This window comes from Sinohyriopsis cumingii, chromosome 4 (assembly GCF_028554795.1).
Source record: "Sinohyriopsis cumingii isolate HCF-2022 chromosome 4, ASM2855479v2, whole genome shotgun sequence".
Lineage (NCBI taxonomy): Eukaryota > Metazoa > Mollusca > Bivalvia > Unionida > Unionidae > Sinohyriopsis > Sinohyriopsis cumingii.
In genome coordinates, this window is record NC_142964.1 from 122,743,821 (window position 1) to 122,755,958 (window position 12,138).

At 37.0% G+C, this 12,138-nt stretch overlaps 1 long non-coding RNA gene across 2 annotated transcripts in view; it reads right to left on the reverse strand.

Moving 5' to 3' along the window:
• The window catches only part of LOC149802030 (uncharacterized), a 219,439-nt gene that overhangs the window by 98,652 nt on the left and 108,649 nt on the right, over positions 1–12,138 (reverse strand). The window lies entirely within an intron of this gene.

The window sequence follows — 12,138 nt, forward strand, 5'->3', positions numbered from 1 at the left end:
TGCATAAATTATCGTTCTCGCACAGATTTCATATATTATCGTTCTCGCACAGATTTCATATATTATCGTTCTCTCTGATTGCATATATTATCGTTCTCTCTGATTGCATATATTATCGTTCTCGCACAGATTGAATATATTATCGTTCTCTCTGATTGCATATATTATCGTTCTCTCACAGACTGCACATATTATCGTTATCTCACAGACTGCATCTAATATCGTTCTCTCTCAGATTGCTATATTTTCGTTCTCTCGTAGATTACATAAATTATCGTTCTCTCACAGATTGAATTTATTATCGTTCTCTCACTTTGTATATATTATCATACTCTCACATATTTCATATATTATCGTTCTCAAAAATGTCACACATTATCGAACTCACAGATTTCATACATTATCGTACTCGAATTTCATATATTATCATTTTCTCACAGATTTTATCTGTTATTGTACTAGATTATCGTACTCTCACAGATTACATCTATTATCGCACATGCATAGATTCCTAATGCATAGATTGCTAGGTTACATAGATTATCATTTTCTCACAGACGGGATATATTATAGTACTCTCACAGATTTGGTTCTGTTCAGTTTGTTTTATTTATAAAAACTTGGAGATGAGCAACATGTATTAGCTCGAATTGTTAGATTTAAATATATCAATCCACTACAGCTTTGACCAGCAAGATGAAGCTAACGGTGTGTATTACAATGGTACTTCACATTTAAATGTCACACAAAGAGCAGGTGTCTGATCTTGATGTTATGGAACGTATTTCAATGCATCTACACTTACGATTTTCGTATACTGTCGAACATCGGAAAGCAAACAAAAAAACATATCGTACAGGTTGAACATAAAATGAAGTTCATAGTGGCTGTAGCTTAATACTTTATTAAAAATAATGCAACATGCTTAAACCCACTGGTGTTATTTGACTGGCATCTTAGCATGCAAATGTTAGTATTTACAGACGTTAATAACCAGAGATATCATGCCTATTTAATTAACGGCGTTGTAAAAGGAATATAATAGCTACTCAGTAAAAAATTTGTATTATTGAATCAGTTTATCATATTGGTTAAAGGCTACTATGTTTAATGAAAGTATGAAAGATATTCTGGAACTGGTGGAAGTTGATGTTTATTTAGTTTAGATTTCGTGTGGCCACTCGTGCCCTGGCTATATGTTTACCAACATGATAGTTCAACCAAATTGTGTATGTTTTGTATATCGGGCAAAATTAACCTAATTATGTTTACGATATACAAGTGTAGACGTAATTCACTCATAGACAAATACGTAATAGTTTTGACATACGATTTTATCTAGTCAGTGGCAAATTTTATGGAGAAACATAAGTAAAATAAAACCAAATTAACTGCCTACGAACAATAAAATATTTCCATTTATGATTCACACTGTCGCTCTTGGACGTATAAGACTATCTTGTGGTTTTGTATGTTGACTGTAGTTTTTCCTGTGGTGAGGTAAAATAAGTTCTGACCCATTAGTACTAAGATGCCATAACGTTTCGATTGAAAATGCGTAGGAAAATCATTGGTCAGTCGCATACATATGAATGTGGCATGGTAAAAAATAGACTTGCTATCTATCATAGTCTCGGTCTAAAATAGTATCATGATCAGATACTAACTCCAAAATGAAAAAGAGGTACAATCCTCAAAACCACAAAACTCTCTTTTTAAGAAATATAAAGTTCAATTGAAAAACATGTACTGAAACGGGAAAGAAAAATAAAAAACGCTAAATCCAAAACCAAACGTATTCATCGGTGATCTCTTATCACACTCTAGAACTGAACAAAAAATTTCGAAAATATTTTGCCTTTATTAATCTGCAGAAATCAAAGCTTTTGGAAAAGAGCAAAACAAAGTGATTTACTATGGGACAATGCAGAATGGTGTAACAACCATGTTGAAGGTCCCGACAAATATAACTTGATACACCTGATTAATACGACTGCTCCGGTGACCTAGTGGTTAGTGCGTCAGCCTCGGGTGCGGGAGGTCGCGGGTTTGAACCCCGACCAAGCCATACCAAATATTTATAAAAATGGTATTAACAGCTGCCTCGCTAGGCGCTCATCATTAATAGGTTAGTGTTAGGACTGGTGTAGGCCTGGTGTCAGGATAATGTGACTGGGTGGGACATCATGCTACGTGTCTGCGGCATGATGCCCCATTGCTAGACATCACTATAAACTACCACACTGCAGACATCGTAGCGATATGATTGAAAAATTGGTCAAGCTATATTAAAAATCCCAAAACACACAAAGCGCTGATTAATTTCTTTCTTTCCTTTAGCTGCTTATCATTTTTGATCCACCATATACCGAAGAAATGAAGGAATAAAGTCCACCGTGTGTTGATCCTACCAACAACTTCAAATTATTACGATTATTTTATGTTGATACTGAAGTTTTTTGCGCTCTAGGTGCACCGTGTTTCGTTTTTCTTTCTCAAACTCTTCTTTACCAAATTCCTCAAATGTTATTTTCTACCATCCTTTACTCTATCTTTGCTTTGCCTTCGTAACGCTGATATTGATTTTGGTTGTATCCATGGACGTGTATCTGTCTATATTCTGCCCAATATCTACTAGCCTTGTTTATATCATGTATCTGTCTATATTCTGCACAATATCTACTATCCTTGTTTTATCATGTATCTGTCTAGACTATCACATTTATCTACTAGACGTGTGTCACGTTATAAGTAAGGAACAATAGCCAGATTGCAACATGTATATGCTAGACCCTGAGTGTCAAAGCGATGTGTACACAGCTGGCCGGCCTGCTGATGTTACGATAGTGTAAGTCGACATCAAAAGGACGGGTGGGAAGCCAGCTGTATATCACATGGCCATAGGAACTTGTTATTGGCGCCTTATTTGGCTGCGTGCGATTCACAGGTACGTGACATGAATTGCCGGTGTCGGGCTCAAAGGAACATCAAGTGGGGGTCGAAATTGCACCCTTGATAGACTGCCGGGGAAGGGGTAATGTCTGCTAATTATGTAGACCATGGGTGAATCGACATCCACTAGGAATTGAGCAAGGCGTGGCCACCATTGAAATCGCAAGTTTAAATCTAATGTCTTGAAACTAAACGTCAGTAGTCGCTAAACCATAATGCGGGAATTACATAAGGAAGTTATAAGCTACTCCGACGTCATTCGAAATTGGCGGGAAACATTGTTATTCTGGGAATTACAAAGGAGCTTCGGACAGGAGCTGTGGGAGACAGAAAAGGGAAATACCCTGGTACAGTTAGTCCCGAGTCTCTGGGAGACAAGAAAAGGAGAGAACGGAAGTGGAGGAAAGTTAAGGGTGAAGGACGTTGGTGTTGGACTGAAGGGGTACTGGGTACCAGTCAAGAAATACTACAGATGAGTAGAAACACAGGACAGGAGGAAAATCTACCACACTAAGTCAAATGATGAAATAGGCCTTCACTTGATCGAGTGAAAGAGGAGTGATAGGGTTTTGAATATTGAATTTCATTTGAGGAAGGATTATCTGTTGTTGAATGGCATTAAATTTGTTGTTTATTTGAATTCCACCTTTTGTGTAGTCAGTAATTTAACTGTAGTCAGTAATTTAGCTTTGCATCTATATCACTACTTCAATTTCTAATAAAAACGAGCCAGAGTGGGTCTTCTGTAATAATTAAAGATAATTCTGGGAGTACCCCACCCCAACGTAAGGTAGTCTACGAGACCTTTACAACGTGTTTATATCATGCATCTGTCTAGACTATTCAGATTATCTACTAGACGTGTTTGTATCATGTAAGTCTCTATATTATGCAGAATATATACTAGACGTGTTTGTGTCATGTATTTGTCTAGACTGTGACGAATATCTACTAGACGTGCTTATATCATGTAAGTCTCTAGATTATGCAGAATATCTCCTGGTCGTGTTTATATCATGTATCTGTTTAGACTATTCAGAATATCTACTTGCCGTGTTTATATCATATATCTGTCTAGACGATGCAGAATATCTACTTGACGTGTTTATATCATATATCTTTATAGACTATTCAGAATATCTACTTGACGTGTTTATATCATGTATTTGTCTAGACTATGACCAATACCAACTAGACATGTTTGTGTCATGTATCTGTCTAGATTATTCAGAATATCTACTAGACGTGTTTATATCATGTATGTCTCGACTCTGCAGAATATATCCAAAACATGTTTATATCATGTATCTGTCTAGACTATGACGAATATCTACTAGAAGTGTTTGTGTCGTGTACCTGTCTAGATTATTCAGAATATCTACTAGACATGTTTATATCACGTATCTGTCTCGACTATGCAGACTATGTACCAGACGTGTTTATGTCACGTGTGTCTCGATTATGCAGAATATCTACTTGACTTGTTTATATCATGTGTCGAGACGATGATGAATATCTGCTAGACATGTCTGTGCCGTGTACCTCTATAGATTATTCATTATACTAGATGTGTTTATATCATGTGTCGAGACTATGACGAATATCTGTTAGACATGTCTGTGTGGTGTATATATCTAGATCATTCAGAATATCTACCATAAGTTTTAAGTTTTTATTACAAAGATGTATAAAGGGAAGTAGCAATGCGTTGAAAAACTACTTGCATATAAATGGGAAAATTATTTAGCTCAAACTTTTACCATCTACACGGCCGCCAAAGGTTTACCATTTAGATGGCTGTCAAAGGTTTACCATTTAGACGGCTGTCAAAGGTTTACCATCTACACGGCTGTCAAAGGTTTACCATCTACACGGCTGTCAAAGGTTTACCATTTAGATGGCTGTCAAAGGTTTACCATCTACACGGCCGTCAAAGGTTTACCATCTACACGGCTGTCAAAGGTTTACCATCTACACAGCCGTCAAAGGTTTACCATCTACGCGGCTGTCAAAGGTTTACCATTTAGATGGCTGTCAAAGGTTTACCATCTACACGGCCGTCAAAGGTTTACCATCTATACGGCTGTCAAAGGTTTACCATTTAGATGGCTACCTGCATATCAAGAAGTGTTTGATTCATCAGCATGTAGGTTTGTTTCATTGTTTGCATTCAAGAACGTAGTTTGTATTTAGCCACATAAATAATATAGCTTCTAACTTTTTTCCAGAAGACAAAACTCATGTTTGACCTTAATTATTAACCACCATCATCTTTATTTAACTCGGATAATCCATTTGGTCCTGAGAGACCCATATCCAACACGGTCCTCAAATTATTAACCACTATCATCTTTATTTAACTAGGATAATCCATTTGGTCCTGAGAGACCCATATCCAACACGGTCCTCAAATTATTAACCATCATCATCTTTATTTAACTAGGATAATCCATTTGGTCCTGAGAGACCCATATACAACACGGTCCTCAAATTATTAACCATCATCATCTTTGTTTAACTAGGCTAATCCATTTGGTCCCGAGAGACCATATCCAACACGGTCCTCAAACTATTAACCACCATCATCTTTATTTAACTAGGATAATCCATTTGATCCTGAGAGACCCATATCCAACACGGACCTTAAATTATTAACCATCATCATCTTTATTTAGCTAGGCTAATCCATTTGGTCCCGAGAGACCCATATCCAACACGGTTCTCAAATTATTAACCATCATCTTTATTTAACTAGGATAATCCATTTGGTCCCGAGAGACCATATCCAACACGGTCCTCAAATTATTAACCATCATCGTCTTTATTTAACTAGGATAATCCATTTGGTCCCGAGAGACCATATCCAACACGGTCCTCAAACTATTAACCACCATCATCTTTATTTAACTAGGATAATCCATTTGGTCCTGAGAGACCCATATCCAACACGGACCTCAAATTATTAACCATCATCATCTTTATTTAGCTAGGCTAATCCATTTGGTCCCGAGAGACCATATCCAACACGGACCTCAAACTATTAACCACCATCATCTTTATTTAACTAGGCTAATCCATTTGGTCCTGAGAGACCCATATCCAACACGGTCCTCAAATTATTAACCATCATCTTTATTTAACTAGGATAATCCATTTGGTCCTGAGAGACCCATATATATACAACACGGTCCTCAAATTATTAACCATCATCTTTATTTAACTAGGATAATCCATTTGGTCCTGAGAGACCCATATCCAACACGGTCGTCAAATTATTAACCATCATCTTTAATTAACTACGATAACCCATTTGGTCCTGAGAGACCCATATCCAACATGGTCTTCAAAGTATTACCGGTTATAAAAAAAGGTCACTTACACTCAGACATACATGCACACGTACTCGTACATACATACAAATAAGTGGTTGTTGTTGTTGTTACATGGGTAACGCCATTTTGCAGCACGTGAGCATCATACATGGCGGAAGAACCCGGTAAAAAAAAAAAAATAACTGGGAGGAACTACCAACCCATGGGAAGCTAATGGTAAGCTTTCTCATATACCCAGACCGAGACTCGAAGTCATGCGGACAAAGGGGAGATGCAATAGTTCCGTAAAGGAGCACTTTAGACTTCTCGGTCACATGGGGTACACTAAAATAGCGGTTAACACAGGTATAGACATTTCAGACATCCGTAGAATAAGATGCACACCACATATATCTGAACACAATATTACAAGCTTGTACTGGGAGGCATTATGTCTCGTGCCAACTGGCCAATAAAATAATTCTTTAGTGAGGTATCAAATGAAGCGAGGGAATTTAAATTTCCTATGACACGTGTAGGGAATTCCAAAGGGTAGGTGCTGTTGCAGTAAAAGAGCTTTACAAATGGTTGGCTCTCGCCCTTCTATGGTTTGTTTTTGACACTAGATATGAGAGCATGCTCATTGGTTTGGTACTTCAAGGCACAGTAACACAAGTAGGTTATTTAGCGCCGATACAATTGGAGTAAAGTGCCGTGCCCAAGGACGCACCACGACAGCTTACAGAGACTGGTCAGATGGTAGTATTCGAACCCGCTCCCTTTCGGTTGTGAATCAGGTATGCTAACCACTGAGCCACCGCTGTTCCCTCCTTAATGAGCTCGGTTAAATTAGGTTAGAGATATTATATAATTATAATTATATATATGTTATATGTGTTGTTAGAGATATAATCTTGAGGAGGACTGTTTACAGGCTTACGGCTGTGATTCTTTTACAATAAAAGATACGGTTTGGTATTGGTTGTTGTTGTTGTTATAGGGTTTAACGCCATTTTCAGCACAAGATAGGCAATACATGGCGTCCGGTATTAATGGTGGAGGAAGAACCCGGGAAAACCCCGGATAGAATAACCGACCCACGAGAAGCTACAGGCAAGCTTTCTCACATATCCACATTTGCCGAGCCCGAGACTCGAACCCACGCAGACAGAGGTGAGATGGTAGTGATCCGTGACGGAGAGCTCTTTAGACCACTCGGCCACTCGGGGCCCCGTTTGGTATTGGTACTCAGGACAGACATGAAAACAAAACATTCGAGGGAATCGAAATAGCACGTTTGAAAAGCATTCGCACAGCCTTCTTCTGCAGATTGTCATTTCTGGATAAATTTTCGAATGAACATACACAAATGTTCGAGTATATATTTCAAGGTAGCTCTTAAATTAAATCAGTGGTTTTCTCAGTGAGATGGCAAAGATCAGCTTGGTATGCCAGTAGAGAATGAGTATGTGCTAGTAAAGATCATGACTGGAATTAGCAATAGTAAATGATACGTGAATAAACCCTCTCTAATGAGCAGTTGAATTTGCTAACACAGAAGCAGAAGTGGTTTATCACACACAACTACCGTATGTATTCATTACATGCAAACATTGTGGGATAACTTCTTCTGTCCCGTCCTATGACACCCCAGTGTATTCATATACCATAGACTAGTAGATTCAACCCCAGTGTATGCAAGTATCGTAGACGAGGTAGAGTCTCTAACTACACCGGATTGGAAGTCATATATAGATAGCGATTTATATGATTGTATCATGAAAGAATAAATACGGTACACGTTTTTATATCCAAACATTAGTGAGGTATACTGACCAAGGCTACGTCAGATAAAATATAGGGGTGAAAAGTTTAGTGAGATAAAATTCGTGGCAAGCGCTGAATGATCTGTTTGTGAAACCAAAACGAGGCTTCCGCTAATAGATTTCAAAGATACAGTTGTGCGTTGATGTTTCGAATTTTATATACCAGAAGGAACGCGATCATTTTATTTTATTTTTATTTTTTTATTTTTTATTGTACTTGCGGTACGTCACAATACTATTGTATTATCATTATAACCTATGAAATTTTGTTTAGAACAATGATATAAGACTATTTTTTTTTCGTTTTAATGAAAATATATTTTAAAATTGTTTTGTATTGTAAAAGAATGTCTAAACGACAATGCTATCAAAATTATCACGATCGAGAAAAAATTATGTGCTGAAATTGTTCATCTGTTTCGCAAATGATATAGATGAGATTCCCTTGGATAGAGGGAATATATTCTCATCAATTTGCGTTTTACACTCACAAAATGAAAAATATCCGTTTTTCATTCAGACAAAGCAAATATAATTTTATTTTAAGCTTCACATTGTTCGTTGGATAAAGCGTATACAAAGACTGAAATAGCAAATTCGTACGGTAAAGTCAGCTATTTTTTCCGTATATGTTCGGCGTGTTTTGTGTCCATTCGCACAATATGAATAGCAACATGATACGATTTTATGGTCTGAAACCAATTAACGAAGAAGATCGAAAACCAAGGGTCTTTTTTAAAAATAAAACTAATCAACAAATAATTTATTTCCCTAGAATACAAAATTTAAAATTTAAAAATAACTCACAGTATCATGAATTAAATCCCAAACAGTATTCCAAATAAATTCCAATGGTGTTCCAAATGAATGCCAACCTTAAACGTGCTGATATGCCAATAATCTGGAATAGTGTTGATGTGTTAAGAGTCTTGCTGTATCACAATGATGTAATCCAAATTTTGTCTAAATAAATTTACAACAATCCAAAAATAAGAATGTAGTCAGAATTGTTAATGGGCACCTTGTAATCCAATGAATAATGTTATTAAAAGACTCTTCCCGAATTAGCTCTGAACACAACTCAAATTAAAGATAGTAACGATTAATTCAAACATAAGCGAACATGCGAGTTAAAAATCTAAAACAAATACCATAACTAGGACGAGACTCATTTTCCTATTAAATTCATAAATAAGGTCACTTCTACAAACGTCCAAGGTCAAAAGTCAGAGATAATTATCTTAATATATAATTTAGAATTATAACCAAATATTAGCCATATACTATCTTGTTTACAAAAAAAGTATCGGGTAGGCCTAAATTCGTATCCTCGAGAATGAACAAAGGCGAACTGCACAAAACAAATTAAATATTCATCACGAACGTAATTTCTCCTTCGTAATCTAAGTTAAAAAAGTACACCTTTGTGGAAGAAGAATTGAAAACAAAACTTGTTATAAGATAATCAAGCATTTTCACCAATGGTACGAATAGAAAATAATTCAGAGATGATGTTCACTTAAAGGAAATAGTGCTAGTGCAATATCGTTTCTTTTATCTTTTCATTACTGTCATCTTGTAAAAATGCATCTCTTCTGTTATATACATTTGATTTATCTGACATTTTCGTATTGTGTTCACGTGCCTTCTAATTTAATTCTATATCCGTTGTATCGATAAATCTTGAAATCATTAACATCTTTGTATGCACAGCCGTACTTGTTTGGATTTGGTTTGTCTTGTGAACTCATGTTAATCAAATATCCATCTGCTTTTGTCAGGTCTCGGGAACTTGTTTTCTTCAGGAATATCAATTAGATTGATAAGTTCGGAAAAAAAAGCATATCATCTCCAAGCATAACTGAATTCAGTCCACTGCACTAACAAATAACAAATTTAGAAGTACTGTATCATACAAAGAACATAATATATTTGTACATCTTTAACACGTGTTTATAAGAGAGAGAGAGAGACAGAGAGAGAGAGAGAGAGAGAGAGAGAGAGCAATACAATTTTGTTGTTTTGAAATTATTGTTCTTGTTTTGCACGCAGTATAAGTTGTTAATAAAAACACAGCGTCTGAAACTTTTTCAGACCTTTTTCAAATAAAGAGTACCTACATGAAATGAAAATATTACAAGTGATGCATTCATCCTTGGGATGATTCTAATACCAAATGAGACTTTAGGCGTGCAGTTATTAATGCGATTTGTTTTGAAACATCCGAAGTTTATGAATGTTCAGCTTAAATCAATTACTTCCTTTATGTCGTTGTTTGTTTGTTTGGATTACCGGACCGACACTACGATGGAGCTACCGGTCTCCGAGATGATCGAATATGTAATTTATATACTTTAAGTAAATACATAGAAATAGTTGCATGTGTCACTAAGGGAACTAGCACCAGCCCATAGACTTACATCGAAATGTCACTTGGGTTCATACGGGAAACCATGTTAAAAAATGGTCAATAATTTAAACATGGGGATACTTTATGGTGTCAAACGGGTTTATAGGATCAAAAGTATTGAAAGGCTCAAAAGTGTTTATGGTGTCAACAGTTTTACAGGGACAAATGGGAATCAACACATCGCACCACATAAACAATCCAACAACCTCAGTTTGATTATGATCCAAAACACACCCCTACAAGCCAGTATCCGCTTTTTGATTACTATTCAAACACAAACAGCCTATACCTTAACGAAAAGTATAGTGCGTACTGATAATCATACTTTCGCACAAACATACTATCAACACACGTAGGTAGAAAGTGTTTAAAGACTCACTGATATACCCTCTAATACATACAACACACGTGGGTAGAAAGAGTTTAAAAGACTCTCTTGCTATACCCTCTAACAAATACAACACGCGTGGGTAGAAAGAGTTTAAAAGACTCACTTTCTAAACCCTCTAACATATGCAAAGACACGAGAAAGAGTACAGGGGTTTCGAGTTTTAGTTGTAAACAACACAGACATACACAAAACCACGAAACACATATTTTTGGGCAAATAGACTGTGTAACTCTAGAGATCTGGTTTCCTCAAAAGTACCGTTGTTTCTGCTACCAATACTTTAGCTGTGGTCGCACCACCAGGGTCGGTCACGGCACATCATTGTCCCTTTGCATTCCAAGATGTCATGGTGAAGACCACAAATCTTAAACTATGCTCGTTGACTTCCTACCCCATTTTACCTTCTTTACATCCTCCTACTCTGGCATTCAATTGAATGATCAAATCTTCTGAATGTCTCTTGGTGTTTCATCTAATTCTTATTCAATCTCTTGAATTCTCTTTCTCTTACTTCTCTCACCTCCCTCCCATTCTTCAATCTTTTAGTATGTCTCCTTCGCCCATACCTTAATTTTCTCCCGATTCTTCTTCATCATTTCCCAGACTAGCCTCTTTCTGAATTTAACGAGTTCGTTTCCCCTTTCAGATGCCGTTTGTGAGGTACATGTCAAGTGGTTATACCCGACCCAGGAGGTTCTCTACTCCCTCCACCGAACTGCTTAGTTTTCACAACATTCCCACCTTACAGTGTTCTGACATCCTTCTCTAAAGGCTTAACGACCAATGGCAAGATTGCTGTTACTGTCTTATATTTAAGTTGCGTGCGCCATCTGACCATCTGAGACTGGTTAATGTATGCTCGGATTACTATTTAATTTCTTGACCATGTGGGACGGGTTAATGTAAGCTTGGGTAACTATTTAATTTCTTGACCATGTGAGGCGGATTAAGGTACGCACGGCACACTACGTAATTTCTGGTCGATGCAAACCATTTTAGTACCCATCGACATTTTAATGTATGCAAAGCATACTTTTATTTTGCATGTCCGCGATCGGCAAAGTTGAATCAAGGTCTGAGTGGTTCGCGCCCCGACCCTACTGGTTGTATCATCGGGTAACCCGTATTCGGCACGCACTGCTTGCCATTCGGAAATTTAGAAATTAATTAAAATAAGTCGATCTGTGCGGGAAATGGTCAACCGCCTGGCGACAAGGGTCCAGCTTGCATAAATGTACAGGTCTCGGG